This window comes from Chrysochloris asiatica, unplaced genomic scaffold (genome assembly GCF_000296735.1).
Source record: "Chrysochloris asiatica unplaced genomic scaffold, ChrAsi1.0 scaffold00038, whole genome shotgun sequence".
Taxonomy (NCBI): domain Eukaryota; kingdom Metazoa; phylum Chordata; class Mammalia; order Afrosoricida; family Chrysochloridae; genus Chrysochloris; species Chrysochloris asiatica.
In genome coordinates, this window is record NW_006408556.1 from 9,738,051 (window position 1) to 9,756,107 (window position 18,057).

At 41.0% G+C, this 18,057-nt stretch overlaps 1 protein-coding gene across 1 annotated transcript in view; it reads right to left on the minus strand.

Annotated features, from left to right (window-relative positions):
• KIF6 (kinesin family member 6) overlaps positions 1-18,057 on the minus strand; it is a 512,465-nt gene that overhangs the window by 406,547 nt on the left and 87,861 nt on the right. The window lies entirely within an intron of this gene.

Here is an 18,057-nt window from a genome sequence, read left to right on the forward strand (position 1 = left end):
CTATGGGTCAGAACTGACTCAATGGCACTTAACAACAACAGCAACATAGGGTTTCCAAGTAGACACTGGTGAGCTTGAACTGCCGACCTTGTGATTCATACTAACATTTCAGTCCTGCGCATTAATTCACAGAACCACTATATAAAGAGGAGCTCTGGTAGTATAGTGGTTACATGTCAGGCTGCTAACCTCAAGGTCAGCAGTTCCAAACGACAAGCTGTTCCACAGGAGAAAGACGAAGCTTTCTGTTCCTGTAAAGATTTACAGCCTCAGAAACCCTATTCAGGGTAGCTATGAGTCAGAACTGACTCCATGACATACCACCAATAACCACAGACCTATAAAGATCATCAGTGAAAAAGTAAAGGCAAACTTAGAGGCTCTGATACATGGCATAAATACATAACCACACATAAATGAAAACTCACCAACAGCAGAAGGCAAGATAGATGACCAGGATCTCCTAAAAATTAAACACTTATGGGCATCAAATGATTTCACCAAAAGAGAGAAAAAGAGAGGGTCGCTATGAATTGGAACCGACTCCACAGCACACCACCACCACCACCATAGACTGGGAAAAATTTTTGGCAATGACCTCTCAGATAAGGGACTACTCTCTAAAATTTATACACTTTAACACTTCAATAGATAAAAGACAAATAACCCAATTAAAAAGTGGGCACAGGGCATAAACAGACACGTCACCAGAGAAGACATTCAAGCAGCCACCAAACATATGAAGAGATTCTTGTGGTCATGAGCCACTGTGGTGAAGTGCCATCAAGTCGGTTCCAACCCATAGTGACCTTGTATAGGGTTTCCAAGAAGCAGCTGGTGAGCTTGAACCATTGACGTTGCAGTTCAAACGACTTTGTAGTCTGATGTATCACTCCACAGAGCCACATTAGCCATTGTTGTTGTGAAGTGCCGTCAAGTCGGTTCCAACCCACAGTGACCTTGTATAGGGTTTCCAAGAAGCAGCTGGTGAGCTTGAACCACCCACCTTGCAGTTCAAATGACTTTGCAGTCTGACGTATTAGCCTACACCATTTGTTGTTGTTGTTGTTAAATGCCATCGAGTCAGCTCTTATTCATAGTGATCCTAAATAGGGTTTTCAAGGACCAACTGGTAGGTCTGAACCACCAACCTTGTGGTTCAAATTAAAAAGTCATTAGGAGGATCATCAAGTGGGAAGAGCAAGAATGAAATGTGGGATGGTAACCAGAGAAGCAGTGATACCAGAGATGGAGACAGAGGTGTTGGCATGGAGAGAAACAGCAGCAGGACTCTAGACTCTTGAAAAGAGAAAGGCTGTGTGCTGGCAGCCAGGAGGCAGGCTTGCAGAATGTGCCCTTTGGTTGTTTAAATTATATATTCCTGCGTGTTTTTGTGTACATTTACAAAAAGGAGGGGGGGCGGGGGGAATAAAGGCAAATACTGTTAACCGATGGTGCATGGAGAGGATTGTAATCATTGCAGTGAAACAAAATATGGTTGGTTGAGTGCAAAACCGGTTTTCTACAATGTAAACTATAACTCAATTCACAATAAAAGCTTAAAAAACACACACACACACAAAGAAAAGACATTAGGGAACTGCAAATCCTGGTGTGGTGCTGTGGGTTAATGCTTGGACTTCAAAGTCAGTTTGAACTTCAAGGCTGGCTGTGCAAGCTCACCAGCCACTCCTCAGAAACTCTACACAAGGTCGCTATGGGTTGGAACCAACTCAATCGCACTTAACAGCATGATGGCTAAAATTAAGGGAGGAAAATAAAGGAAAGAAGAAACATTGGCAAGGGTGTGGAGAAATTGGAACCCTTGTCCATTGCTGATAGAGATGCAAGATGTTACAGCTGTTACGGGAAACAGTTTGGAGGTTCCCTCAAAAAGCTAAACATAAAGATACCATGTTGTTGTTATTAGGTGCAGTTGAGACTATTTTGATTCATAGCAACAGTATATAGGGTTTCCAATGAGCAGCTGTTGGGTTTGAACTGTCGACCTTTTGGGTTGCTGTCCAGTGCTGATCCTACCACAGAATCCAGCCAATATCTAAGAGAATTGAAAGCAGAATACATACAAGCACGTGTACATCAAGGTTAGTGACAACACTATCCACACAAACAACCTAAATGTTCATTAACAGATGAAAGGATAACAAATGGCAGTACAGACATATGAGTACAAAGAACTACTCAGCTATGAAGAGCAGTGAAGTCCTGATACATACTACAATATAGATGAAACTTGAAAGCACTAGGACAAATATTGTAAGATCTCATTTATAGGAAATATCTAGAATAGGCAACGTATAGAGATCAAAGTTTAAATAGTAGTGGTTACCAGGGCTGGTTACCGTGGGTAGGAGGGAGAGGCAAAGGGCAAGTCAGTACTGAGAAAGAACTGAATTTCTGTTTATGGGGATGGAAAATTTGGCAATGGATACTGGTGATGATTGTACAACATTACTGATGTAATTGATGTATGTTGTGCTATATGAGAAGACTTCAAAAAGTCTGTGGAAAATTCCATTACCTTGGCATTCCAGTTTTCCACAAACTCTTTGAAGTTCTCTCATATGTAAGCAGCCCTGGTCATTCAGTGGTTGAAGTGCCCAGCTCTTAACCAAAAGGCCAGTGGCTCCACCAGACACTCAGAGGAAGAAAGATGTGGCCGTTTACTTGCATAATGATTTACAGTTTGGAAACCCTAAGGGGCAGTTCTGCCCTGCCCTACAGGGCTGCTATGAATGGGAAGTAGTTCAACTGCAGTTGGTTTGGGGTTTGGGTTATATATTTAATAAAAAGGGGGGAAACATATTCTTAAACAACTGTTTGATTCAGGACCAGGACAGAATCAGAGAATCCAGGTATGGCTGCTTAATTTTTCTTTGAAAAGTCAGGCAAAATCTTCAAAGATCAAACTTTAGAAAAATTAAGAATTCCAGGAAAAGAGCATATTTACATATTTTTAAAACTTTTTATTAAAACAAAACAGATTAATTCACTCAGAAAACACAAATAAGCCAAATAATGCTAAGAGCAAAAGGTTTTATAGCAACAGAAATTGTACTATATTTATGTTTAACTTGACTAAACATCATTATGTAAAGTCAACAAGGTTAATCTGGAAGAACACGATCAAAATTAAGTCCCTGTCTTTAAACAGCTCTACAACTAGTCTGTTAACTTGTTATATGTTGGTGGCTTGCATGTTTTACTGTTATGCTGGGTTATGTCATTGGTATTTCAAATGCCAGAAGGGTCAACCATGGTGGGCAGGTTTTAGTAGAGTTTCTAGACTAAGACAAACTAGGAAGAAGGACCTAGCAATATATTTCCCAAACTCAGCCATTATGACCTTGTGGGTCACAAGAGAATACTGTTCAACTCATTTACATTGAACACATCACCAAGAGAAATCAATTACTGAAGGAGGACATCATGTTTGGTTAAACAGAGAGCCAGTGATGGTAAGGGGGTGTCTAGGAGAGATGGAATGGTGCAATAGTAACAACCAAGACCTTGAACATGTTGGGCATTATGAAGATGACGTAGAACGGGAAGCACTTAGTACTTAAGCAGACTTGATAACAGTAGCTACCTATCTGTTTGTCTGTCTACCTACCTAAACGCTCCAACCTGCCTTTCACAGAACAGCTGAGAGCCAGGACAGCTGAAATTCACCAGTGTCAATTTGTTTTTAATTCTCAAAACCATTCGCTTCTGTCCGTTGTAGCTCTCTCTCGAGAATACAGTGCCTTGTAAACAGCCGCTGTCTTTTACAGCGGAACAGGGTAAGTGACCCTTGACTCTTTCACCTGTAGAATATCTGAGTGGATAGTTCAGCAGTCTGAATGTTTGATTTAAAGCAGACCTTCGATTTGGGGGTATTCCATGTGCTGTACAGGTAAAAGAAAGAGGCAAAACCCAGGGAGACTTCTGGGGAATCGGTGAGGGTAGTGAAGTTTGAAAGTTGTATTTTTCTTTCCAGCTAGCTTTCTTTGCCTTTCTTCTTTAGGTTACAAATTCTACAAGCTCAGGAGGAGCAGGTGGGTACAGAACTATAATAACTACTGGACCAAGAGGCTGATGACATGCTGGACACTGAAGAGTTGTCCCCACATGGATTTTTTGAGAGGGGGAAAAAGTCTTTCTTGTTGGGGCTCCCTGAACCATAACTGCCATAGGTTATGCCCCCTGCCCATCTGCACAGGAAAGCAGAGCGGAGCAAATGGTGGGTGGATGTTGAAGGAATCCTGACTGTGTCAGAGACCAGGGTCAATTTACAAAAGTCCTAATTTTTACAGCACTGCCTTCAAGTTTTTAAACTAATGCATTTATGTGACTCAAGAAATTCTCTCTTTTCTGTGAGCCAGGATTCGGTTATATGCAACCAAAAGAGCCCCAATGAATACAGTGTTTTCAGAGGGATCTCAAAGACATTTCTTAAGAGCCCCTTTTAGACTTTCCACTAATTTCCCGCCACAAATGCTCTTTAATCCCTATTCCTGCAGTCCTTTTATTGCGTTTCATTCTGTCTCTTTGTTCCCTTAGCAAGAGCAGTAGCCCAGTACTCAGGGATTAGAAAATAAGGTTAAATAATTGGCTAGATTCCAATGACAGAAAATGCCATGAATAAGAATCTACCTTGGAACCTAGTCAGACTAAGTTCAAATATGGCTTTTCTACATATTAACTCTTCAGTGTCGGATAAATTATATAAGAGCTGAGGCCTGTTCTCTGGAAATGAGGGATGACAATACTCACCTTCTAGTTTGTCTGTATGTTTGTGATAAGTAAATGAAATAATGTAAGTAACGCAACTAGAAGAATTTGTGATACAAAGTTGGAATTTAACAAAGGATAACAATCATAATAATAAGGATGATAGCATGAGACAGGAGAGTAAAAAGTCAATCTGACATTGAAATAAGATGAGTAGGTAAGATTATTGGTGTTAATTACTGCGGAGTCAGTTCCAACTCATAGTAACCCTGGGTTTGAACAGACAACCTTGCATTTAGCAGACCAGTACTTATCGTATGCACTTCTGGTGTGGTGCTGTAGGAGCAGCAATGGACTGCGAACCACAAGGTCGGAAGTTCAAACCCATCAGGTGCTCCCCAGAATCCCTATACAGGGTCACTATGAGTTGAAGTTGACTCGAGGGCATTTAACAACAGCTTAATCTACAGAGCCACACCAGACTAACAAGGGAGCAGATAGCTGGGCTCAGCCACTGATGGGTAGGCTGATAGAATGACACAGTTGATAAACATGATTTCATGGTTTGACACTCTAATCAAGACTCATGTTAAAAACGAGATTTGTTGTTGTTGTTAAGTGCCATCGAATCATTTCTGACTCATAGTGGCCCTGTATAGGGTTTCTGAGGAGCAGCTGCTGGGTTTGAGCCATAGACCTTGCGGTTGACAGCACAGTTTTTTCCTACAGCGCCACACCTGGCTAGTTAATTTCATAATGCTGTATGAAGGTAATGATTGTGCTACCTACTAGCAGTTTGCCACTCCTGGTGTGGCGCTGTGGGTTAATGTGCCAGACTGTAAAGCCATTTGAACTGCAAGGTCGGCAGTTTAAGCTCACCAGCTGCTCCTCGGAAACCCTATACAGGGTCGCTATGGGTCAGAATCGACTCGACAGCACTTAACAACAACACATTTCATCAATGAAATCTTTCAAGAGATGATAGATAACCAAATACTCACTTGGTTTAGACCAGGGATCTTCAGCTAAATAGTGAATCATACCAGCAGGACTCTTTACACTGGTCTCAAGTCCAATAACTTTGTGTGGGGACATGTGTGCCACAGTCCTCTATGGTCCCTATTATCTTAGACTCAACTGCTTCCCAACTTGTGCATCACCTGCCTCAACTTGAAGGCAGGACTGCTTCACTGCACAATAACTGGGAGACCCAATTACAGTGTGGTCCATGTGAATGTCACTGCTCCCCCAAAACTGCACAGTGCTCATTCATGTAGACTAAATGAGTGCCCCCCTGCTTCCTGGGGTGTGAGCATGGTCATCCTGCTTAAAGGCATTTGAATTTAGTTCCTCCTGTTTGGATAGCTTCCTCTTTAACAGTTCTGACAAGATCATTCTAAGGCCTTTGACAGATTCACTCTTTCTTTTTTTTTTTAATGTTTTATTGTGAATTATATGATAGTTTACATGAGAGAACTTTAGTTTTACATTCATTCCTCTGTATATCATTTCATTGCCATGGTTCCAATTCCCTCCATGTGTCTTCCACTGACCAAAGGGCATATCCCAGAAACCCGCCCCCTGTACTTCCCCATCCCCCAGACAGATTCACTTTTATGATATGTTGAGAATATATATTATATGTTGTTGTTGTTAAGTGCCATCGAGTCGGTACTGACTCATAGTGATCCTATGGTCAGCAGAATGAAACACTACCCGATGCTGGGCCAACCTCACAACTGCTGTCATGCTTGAGCCCATTAATGCTGCCACATCGCTAATCCATCTCACTGGGGGTCTTCCTCTATTCCTTTGACCCTACACCCTACCAAGTATGATACCCTTCTCCAGAGACTGGTCCCTCCTGACAATATATCCGAAGTATGAAACATGAAGTTCAGCCATTCTGGCCTCCAAGGAGCACTCTGGCTGCACTTCTTTCAACACAGACCTGTTGGTTCTTTTGGCAGCCCATGGCATTTTCAATATTCTCTCCCACCACCATAACTCAAAATCATCAATTCTTCTACGGTCTTCCTTATTCACTGTCCAGCTTTTGCATGCATATGAGGTTATTGAAAATAGTCTATGGAAATCCTGATATGAAGGTAAGTTGCATAGCTAACTTTATTCAACCTAACTAAAACCATTCACTATTTTGTTTGGAAAGGAATATTAAAGATTTAAAAAAAAATTGTTTTTGCACATCCCAAATATGTTTTTGTCAGAAAAATGAAACTGAGTGTGTGGGTTAGGTGGTAAATTATACACTTGGGATCACCACTTGATGACTTGTATGTGCCTAAAGCATGCGGAGTCCTGGTGTGGTGCTGTAGAGTAAGCACTGGACTGCCAACCACAAGGTCAGTGATTCAAACCCACTAACCACTCCTGGGAAACCCTATACAGAGTCGCTATGAGTTGAAACCAACTTGATGACATGTGTGAAGTCCTGATGTGGTGCTGTAGGGTTAGCACTGGACTGCAAACCTCAAGGTTGGTGGTTCAAGTGCACCAGCTGCTCCTCGGAACTCTATACGGGGTTTCTATGAGTTGGAATTGATTTGATAGCACTTAACAGGGCATGTGTAGCACTGTTGGTTACTGGATTAAGATCACAAACCAGAGCCCACAGGCCAAATACACCCAGCCTAGCATTTGTTTGGCCAACATTGTCTTTATTTAAAAAAAAGGAATCTAAAAGCCTTTAGCCCCTTAAAACCTGTGGTTCCAATTTAGGCACTGCCTGACCAGTTTACTTCAGATTAACTGCCTGACTTCTATGAAATTTTGGGTTTTGCAACCCCTGATATAAAGTGACTCAGAAAACTGCTACCAGAATAGTACTCTTTTTTTTTTTTTTTAGTTGTTGTTATGAATTGAGTGATAGTTTACATGGGAGAACATCAGTTTTACTCTCATCATTTCATTGCAATGATTACAATCTCCTCTGTGCATTGCTTCTATTCCTTCTATTTCTTGGGTTTTGGTTTGTTTGTTTGTTTTTGGATGTACACAGAAACACTCAAGAATATTTAATCATTTAAACAACCTAAGGACACATTCTGCAAGCCTGCCTCCTGGCCACCAGCACCCAGTCCCTCTCTTTCCACGAGTCTAGAGTCCTCGGCTGCTTCCTTTCTCCATGTCCTCATCTCTGCCTCCATCTCTGGTGTTGCTGCTTCTCTAGATAGGGTCCCACATTCTGCTTGTGCTCTTCTCCCTTGATGGTCCTACAGTCCTCTGTTCCTGGTTGGTCTGAAGTGTGGTGAGACCTGAGGACATCTGAGCCCATGAACAAGGACATAGCCACAGAGGGTTAGAGCTGAGAGTGAAGCATCCAGCTGATATGAAGTGAGGGGACACACAAGAACACCCAAACTTGTAGATAATACCCATTTGGCCTAGCCTTGATGTCCTGATAATCAGAACTCGACTAGAGGAAGATAAAAAAAAAAAAGAAGAAAGAAAATGATAAAGGAAAGAAAGAAGTGTAAATTGCTACCCCTTTTTGTTACAGAGCTTCTACCTTTACTGTTGTGACAGTCGCAATTAGTCATGATAACAATTACTCACTATTGAATCGTAAGAATCTTATCCCCATCTCCTTTCACTAGGAAAACTATTCAGTGGGAATTTTACCTTCCCTGCACACTCAGAAACTAAACTCCCTCTTGAAAACTTGTAAGCCAGTCACTTTGTGCCTTTGTTGTTGTTGTCAGGTGCCATCAAGTCAGAACCGACTCATAGCGACCCCATGCACAGCAGAACGAAACAATGTCCGATCCTGGGCCAACCTCACTACCGCTGCCACACTTGAGTCCATCAATTATGCCACCTGTCTGATCCATCTCGTTGGGGGTCTTCCTCTTTTTCTCTGACCCTCCACCCTACTCAGCATGACATCCTTCTCCAACGATTGTTTCCTCCGGACAATATGTCCAAAGTAGGAGACACGAAGCTTAGCCATCCTGGCCTCCAAGGAGCACTCTGGCTGCACTTCTTCCAAAACAGATCTATTGGTTCTTTTGGCAGTCCATGGCACTTTTAGTATTCTCCTCCAACACCACAACTCAAAGGCATCAATTCTTCTACGATCTTCCTTATTCACTGTTCAGCTTTCGCATCCATATGAGGCTATTGAAAACACAATGGCCTGAGTCAGGCGCACCTTAGTCCTCAAGCTGACATCTCTGCTCTTCAATACTTTAAAAAGTTCCTTTAGAGACCCCTATTTTAGGTAGCCAATGTCTAAGTCACCCGTCCTATCAACCCTCTATACAGAGAGGACAGGATTGATACTTGATGTGAAGACTCCTTCCCTCTCAGTTGGTATTTTGAGCTACTACATCCATAAGAATAGGTCAGAAGTTTTAAAATATGATAGGAAAGCCCAAATGTTAGGTGTTTTCTTCTAAAACAGCCACTATAGCACCATCAAGACTCCCTCTTTGGAATGTCTTGCAGAAGCAGACTTTCCAGATTCTCCTCCTTAGATACAGGGGCTAAGAAAGAGGATCCCTCGAGGTTCTTTCCAGCTCTTTGATTTTCAGGGATTTGTTCACAGTCTTGTCCCAACTACTTCAAATCAAATATTGCAAGAGACAAATGCATCCCGGAATATCCAATGCAAACAGCCTTTTGTGATAGGATCTGTAGATTTTAGAAACACTGAATGGCTTCACATCCATAACTTCATGGACCAAATCCAGGCCCAAGTGCTCTCTCTAAATGAGGCTGTTTATTATTTCCCAAGTTTCTGAAGAAACCATTTTGTCCTCATATAATAATAAGCAGCTTCTATCTGGAAACATAGCAGAGATGCATGAACCTCCAATAGAGGAAAATGACCTTTTCTGAACACAGTCCAGTTCTCAAATATGTTTTAGTTTGAAGTTCAGCATACAGAATTAAGAAGCGAAGGCAACATTTTTATCTTATTTACATTATAAAAAATATATTTACTGTAGCACTTCTGACAGATATTTTTCCACAACCCTTGAAAATAAACACTCAGATTCATTAAATGCATAACCATTTTCAGATGACCATCAAGGGAGGCAAGTCAAAATGAAACAACTAAAGTTGTATACAACAATGTGGGAAAATTCTATGTCTATAGAAATTTATTTTGGCAGAGTATTATATAAAGTCTCAACTGGTTACTTTAGGCATCTTTTATGGGGAGACAAAAGAAAATAGAGAATACATTGTCCTAAAATTGTAACACTGAATTTTCCATCAGTAAATCCATTATATTTGAAGTCTAGTACTATGCAGTCTTGTGAATTTACCTAGGGGGCCAGAGGGAGGTTTGTTCTCAAGAAATTTACATATATTTAGTAATATAAACACCTTTTTACATATGAGCATGTGCATCTATTACACCTATATAATCTTCTGGACTCCTGGTGTGGCGCTGTAGGATCTGCACTGGACTTTGAACCATAAGGTCAGGAGTTCAAACCCACCAGCTGCACCTTGGAAACCCTCTATGGGGTCATTATGAGTCCAAACTGACTAGACGGCACTAGCAACAGCAACCATCTTCTAACCTGTGCATTCATGTATAACATGAAGTAACACATTCATAAAATGTATAACTATGTCTGAAACTAGATTTCATAGAAAGTTCTCCACAAGTACTTCTCATTAGAAAGGCAAAGTGAGAAAACTGTATTTTCCTGGGAACTCGATCCTTCACCTCTTGGGAGTCCATAGAGCTTCTTCTGGGTCTTCCAGCTGTCCTGAGTAAATAGACTGAGAAATTCAGAAATCCAGGCTAAGTAAAAGTAATCAAGGGTTCTACATTTTGGAGAGAAGATTTCTAATGAGTTTGGAAAGAGTGAAGAGTGGGAAACAGAAGACAGTAGAATGCTGGGGTGGGGTAGCAGGTAGGTGCTGTTAGTGTATATAGCACCTAAATAAAAATACATGTTCACCACCACCACTCCCCTGTCCTGCATCTCCTTGAAGTCTGTGTAAGGCCTGACCTTTGTGTATCTTCAAAGGTTAACACTGTTTATAGACTCGACCATGTGAGGTCTCAGCTCATATTTATGTGTCTTGTCTTTAGTACTTCCAACCTCAAGAGTATTAGCTAAATAGGACCTTCTAACTTGATTTCAATTTTATGTGAATTGGAAGACATTTTTCACTTTCTTGGGAAAATTCAAGCATACTTGTATTTCAATGGTCAACAATCAAGGGGGGATAAACCACCCATTGGAATAAAAGAGCAGGTGAAAATACATCCGATCGTTTTGCTAATGGCTTTTTCCTGTGGTATTCGTTGTACCATGGGTACACAGTACTCTAATGAGATTTTAAGAGCTGAGAGTACAAGGTAGAAAGATAGTATCTAATTGGGGCCAGCCAGGAAGAACTGAAGGAAGATGAGCAGACAATGAGGCGGGTAAGGAAAACAGTGTCAGAACCTTATTTAGTTGACTGCATAGCTAAGTAATATTGAGCTCATCATTATGGCCCAGTGCTGATGAGGGTCACAGCAGGGCAAAAGAGCAGAGGTGGGGAGGCCAGTCTGAGCCTGGTACACATCACAGGAGGGGTCTGCTAGGAGTACGTTGTGAGAAGAGGCATGAGGAGAGCAGAAAGGAATGGCATTCGTAACATTTTGTGAGAAACATACCCTGGTGGCACAGTGGATCAAGCACTGGACTGCTAATTTTAAGGGTGGTGGTTCAAAGCCAGCAGTCACTCCACCATAGAAAGATGAGGTTGTCTGCTCCTGTAAAGATTTACAGTCTCAGAAACCCGAAGGAGTAATTTTACTCTTTCCTGCAGGGTCACAATGAGACAGAATTGACTCAGCGGCTGTGGGTTTTGGAGACAGTTGAAAACCCATCTGTGGTGCTGAGTTTAGGGTTAGCGCTCAACCATCATGAGGTCAGTGGTTCAAACTCACTAGCCACTCCTCGGAAACCCTAACTTCTTCTGCGGTACTTCAAAACCCAGTTTGATCAAAACTGAGTTGGTTATGTTCCTCTGAAGCACAGCCTTATCTTCTGAAATTGTATTAGCCCCACTTTACATAGGAGTGAACTGAGCCTTAGAGAAGTTAACTAGAGCCAGGTCACATATAGTAAGTGACAAGACTAAAAGCAATACTCTTGGATGCTGTTGTGAGGTGGTTCTGACTCATACCGGTTGGTTGGTTTGAACTGCTGACTTTGTGGTACTTATCCTACAGTGCCACACCAGGACTCCATGCCTTCTATATGTAATTTCCACATACAATATTATGTATCTGTTTTCTACCTGATTAAGTTGTGAAATAAACCTAGCAATATATTTTTTTAAACCTGATAATCTAATATAGTCTCTAGAATCCTAGTTAGACTGCGGTATCTAAGACTTTCTCCCCAGACATTGACAGGAAAAAATAAAACAAAACTCTTTGAGAGTAAGGGTGTTTTTTTTTGTTTTTTTTTTAATATGAAGGTTAATCAGAACAAATAGCAGTGTTAATGGTTTTTGTTGTTGTAAAGTGCTGTGGAATTGATTCTGACCCATAGTGACCGTGGATAGGGTTTCAGAGGAGTGGCTGGTGAGCTTGAACCACCAACCTTACAGTTCAAACCGACTTTGTAGTCCAGTGTTAATGGTTATATACACTTAAATGACACATTCCAATGCTTGCCATGTATTCTTTCAAAGCCACACAATCGTTGCTGATACTACAGGTAGTAAGCATCTTGTCACAAAGACTCACAATACTTTTACCTGGAATCTTGCTTTTTATTACTCACAAGGGGGGCTTTAAAAAGTTTATGGAAAAACTGGAACGAAAAGATAAGGGATTTTTTTTCCATGAACTTTTTGAAGCCCCCTCGTGTATAGCCAAATCTTGCCACTAACTAGGATAGTTCTCAATGGCCCACAACAACAGGATGGTTAAAGGTAGGGAAGAAAACTGACAACAAAAACCTATTGAGAGAGAAGCACAGAAGGTGCATCCATTATCAACCTATTAATAATAAGATGCATAGCACAGAAAACATGTGACTATCTTGAGGGTTTTCCTCCTGAAAGCAGATATCAAAAGGGGGAAATACCAGGGACCTGGGGGGAACTTACAAGATTTACAGCAGAGAAAGAAAGGACTCAGACATTTTCATCAATTTCCTTTGATGTCTGACATCTAAAAACTCTTCAATTCTCTGTCTGGAACCACAGGACCGCAAAGGATTGCAACCTGCAATGTGTGACTAAATATATTTTCACATAAAAAAGTGAGGTCAGGCTGATGGAAGGCTCTGGAAATCCAAAGAAGAGGGAACAACCAGAGTCGTTCTCCTTCACTTCTCTCTGACTTCACAGTGAGCTGACAGTTAAAAGAGGAACAGAGGGCTCAGTGAGCCTTCCACAAAAGAAATTCCATAGAATGGAGGGAGTGGGGTGGAGTTGGGGTGGCTTTAAAGACCTCCGGACAGAAAGTTGGGAACGCGTTCCTCTGAATGCATAACTCCTTGCCAGAGAGTCAATTCTGATCCATAGTGACCCTGTCGGACAGACTAGAACTGTCACATAGGGTTTCCAAGGTTGTAAATAATTATAGAAGCAGACTGTAACATCTTTCTGCTGTGAAGCAGCTGGTGAGTTCAAACGATTGAGCTTCTGATTAGCAACCCAGAGTTTCATCACTGCGTCACTAGGGATTCTCAGGATGCATAAGAAGCAGAAAGACTCTTTACAGTACAGAATTGGAAACACCAGAATGAAGGCAAGCCATTTGAAAGTCACTCCCAGGGGATGGTCAAACAACAGGAATAAGTGGTACAGACCATTATTGCAAGCTTCTTGTATTGCAGGACTTGAGGACTCTCTGCAATGGCAGTTGTTGTTGTTAGGTACCGTGGAGTCGGTTCCAACTCATAGCGACCCTGCACAGGGTTTCCAAGGCTGTAAATCTTTACGGGAGCAGAAAGCCTCATCTTTCTCCCGCAGAACAGCTGGTAGTTTCAAACTGCTGACCTTAAGGTTAGCAAGATATTATTTATTAAGAAACAAAGAGAAAAGAGCATGATATTGATATGATAGTAATAATATTAAATGTCCTTCAGAAGAACAGGTGACAAAACAGACAGCCACATTTGCTGATATCCACAGTGAGGCAGACAGAATACGTATGTGGTAAGAACTCACACTACATCCATCAAGCCATTACTCGGAAGAGAAAATATAGATCACATAGGTAATTCCTTCATTCCTATCTCCACTCCCAGCCCCCACCCACAAATATAAATTTATCTCCATTATCCACATCTCTTTCTCCTCCCATGTGGCCCTAAAGCATCTGATTCCTCCTCCTGTTCAAAGTTAATGATTTCCGACTGAGATTTAGACTGCCTTCTCCTGATCTCCCCAAGGACATCTCCCATCAATTGACTGCTCTCCTGTATTTTCAACTTTTCCCTTTCTATTGATTGCTTCCTCTCTAGTCAGCTTTCTTCCATCTTTGAAAATACTTTAACTTGGTTTTGGCTACACAAATAACTCATAAATGCCTGAATACATGTAACTTTTTTTTTAACTTATAACATTCTTTCTTGTCATTTTCCCTTTTATTTAAATAACTCAAAGCCATCTCCATTGCAGTTGAGTTGATTCTGACTCATACTAACCGTATGTCTATGAATAGAATAGAAGCACCCATAAGCAAGGCTATAAACCTTTACCAAAGCAGACTGACACATCTTTCTACCGCTGTTCCACCAGGGCTCCTTGGTATAATACACAGGTGAACAATTGTTAAATCACCAATGTGTCTATCACAGTAGGAGATATACTTCATTCTTCTATACACTCTTATACGTCTGCAAAGTATTTCACAGCATAAATGTACAGTTCATTTATCCAGTTCTCTACCTAGGAACAATCAGATTATTTTCCCTTTCTTCAATCCTGGAAGGAACAAAAGCCTCACTCCTTTCTCTACAGTACATGTTACAAAGTGGATCAGCTGGATCATGGAGTAGGCATTCTTGGCTTTGCTAGATACTGACAATAAAGTCCTTTAAAGTGGCTATGCCAGGACATATTTAGACCTGGAAGGTAAGAAGAGTTCCTATATTCCCATTCCCTCAAGAACTCTTGAAATTGTCAAATTTTCATTTTGCCCATTTATTGCACTTTTATTTTAATTTATTTGATTGCAAAGGAGTCCTGATGTGCTGCTATGGCATAAAGCACTGGACCGAAAGGTCGGTTTGAACCACAAGGTAGGTGGGAACTCATCAGCTGCTCCTCGGAAACCCTGTACAGGGTCCATGGCACTTAACAACAACAATAATGTCATTAAGCATACTTTCACATGGCTATTGACTAATTGCATAACTTCTTCAGGGTCTTGTGTGTCTGTGTCCTTTGAGTGATTTTCTAATGGATCATGTGTCTTAATTTTATTGATAGGATGGATTTATTTACAAGTTACCGAATATATATTAAACCCTGTTTAGTCCTGGTGTCTGTTAGACACAAAACTGGTGGTTCAAACTCAACAATGACTCCTTGAAAACCCTAACCAGGGTTGCTACGAGTCAGAACTGACTCTATGGCACTTAACAACAACGTTACATGCTTGCATATTTCTCTCAGATAATATTTCATCCGTTCAGTTTATTTATAGTGGCCTTTGTTCTCAAAAATTTCAAAATTTTCATCAGGTGAAACTTCTTGACTTTTTTCTTCATGTTTATGCTTGCATTTCATTACTTACGTTAAGAAGACATTCTCTCCTCCAACATCATAAGCATGCTTTTTCTAATTTGTAGTTCTGTATTTTACAATTATCTGATTTATTTAATTCATCTCATGGTTACTTTTTGTTAATGGCATGAGTTAAAATATAACTTTACTCTTTCCTCAGCTGGGTAATTTCTCCAATAAAATGCACTAAATGGTCGATGTTTCTGCTCACTTGAAAAGTCACTTAGTCATATACAAAATTCTCATACACACGAGTCTGCTTCTGATCTCTCCAATCTGTTTCATTAATCTGTGTGTCCTTTCCCATTTCCATACCACGCTATTTTAATTATCATAGATTTATGACATGGTTTGATATCTGGGAAGGCAAGTTTCCCTGTCTTTGTTCTTTTACAAAATTGTCTTGGCTCTCCTTGAATATTTTCTTTTCCTTGAGAATTTTTAAATCAGTTTTGTCAAATTCCAATTGCTGCTAATTTATTTGACCACAGAACTCATTTTTCAAAGATCAGTGCTCAAAAGAGCACACTTACGTGATACATTGGGTTAGCTTGTATCTGGCCCAAGATTTATTTTGTTTGGTCAAACTAGTGTTGACCCATTTATACTTTTAAAAATGTGACACTCATTTGAGAGCCAGATGTAAATACTGAATGTGAAAAAGGGTGTGTGGGTGTGTGGTGGAATGTCTTTACCTTCCCAAATCGCAACAAAAGGCTGAAGTTAAATGGTGACTGCAGCGCTGTGGGTTAGTGCGCTGGACTGCAAGGTTGGCAGTTCAAGCTCACCTATCACTTCTCGGAAACCCTATACAGGGTCGCTATGGGTCAGAACCAACTCAACAGCACTTAACAACAACAACAGATCCAAGTTCTCCTTTATTGCACTTATTTGTGATACCTGCATATACCCTAAAGAGCCTTTACCTCTGAGAACCCTTCATGATTATAATTATAAATATAAACACTTCATGATTGCAATCATAGTCTTGCACCCAGTCAATTCACCCTCTGCTTCTACTGCCACAGAATAATTTTTCTGTAATACATCTAAATGGACCACCACTCTGATTTAAATTATCTGACAACTTTTCATTGCTATTAGGATAAGATCCAACTTCTTCTTTAGCCCATAAAAGGCCATTCATAATCTAAAACACTATTCATATGCCATTTCCCATTCTCTCCACATTTTACTCTGTAGCCATTCTGACCAGTCTCCGGAGTCTTGGTGTGGCGCTGCAGGATGAAGCCCTGGACAGCAAGGTCAGTTTGAACCACAAGGTCAGTGGTTCAAACTTACCAGCTGCTCCTCGGAAACACCATACAGGGTCACTGAGTCAGAACCGATTTGACAACACTGAACAACAACCGCATGAGGCACAAGCAAAGCAACAATTGTGAGGTTGGTGCAGGATGGGTCAGGGTTTGGTTCTGTTGTGTATAAGGTCACTGTGAGTCAGTCCTGACTTCTCAGGCACCTAACAACAATAAGACAATGCCAATAGGGGGCTTGTGTATTTATTCACACTCAAATTCAAGTCACCCAACCACCACAAATCTCATCCCCCAGCCCTTGGTCCCAACTGATTTTCTTTTTCCTTCACATTCATTTGTTTGTGTAACTCCTGCCTATACCGCCAGTATCCTACTAGTTTCCATTATCACCTTCTCTCTGAAGCTCTTTCTGACCACTTCCCTATTATAACTCACCTTCCCAGCATCATCCCAGGGAAGAACAGGAGCCTTTCTCCTGTGTCCCTTTTACTCATTATCCCTTCTACTAAATCAGTCATGGTGGTGGCCTTCTAAATGCAACTACTGGTCTCTCTCCATCCAGAACAAACATGACTGGCGAAAATCAGAGATTCATTAGTCCAAAGGGCTAGTCAGCCACATGAACCCCAGCCTCCATGACCCTGACACGAGAAGAACTAGATGGTGCCCACATGCCAATGATGACCTACTCTGAAAAGGATCACAACTGCAAGTTCTAGATAGAGGAAGAGAAAACTGTGGAACAAAATCTAAACTCATAAAAAAGACTAGGCTTACTGCTCTGTTAAAGGCTGCTGAAACCCTGAGACTACTGCCTTCAGACAATCTTCAGGCTTGGGATTGAACTCACCACTATGTCTCAACTTTCAGCTTAATGATAGAAAGGCCTATCAGGCTAACAATAGCAACAGGGAGCTAAGCACACATTAGAACAACCAATCAAAAGGGAAACATTTGGTGGGAGACACAGCAGGAAAGGGCAGGAAAGGACTAAAGGTCATGGTAAACACAGTGAGGAATTTGGACGACTGCTGTTATATTGTGGGGATTGCAGTCAATGTCACAAAACAAAATGAGTATGAACTGTTGAATGAGAAATGATTTGCTCTGTCAACGTTCAATAATAACTAAATAATTTTTAAGTTAAACAAAAAAATTTTCTTGAGGATAGAGATTCTATTCTGACCAACTCAATATCCCCGAAGACTAGGGCAAAGCAACGAGAAGTCTGTTGTTGTTGCTGTTGTCAGGTGCCATCGAGTTGGAACTGACTCATAGCGACCCCATGCACAGCAGAACAAAACAATGTCCGATCCTG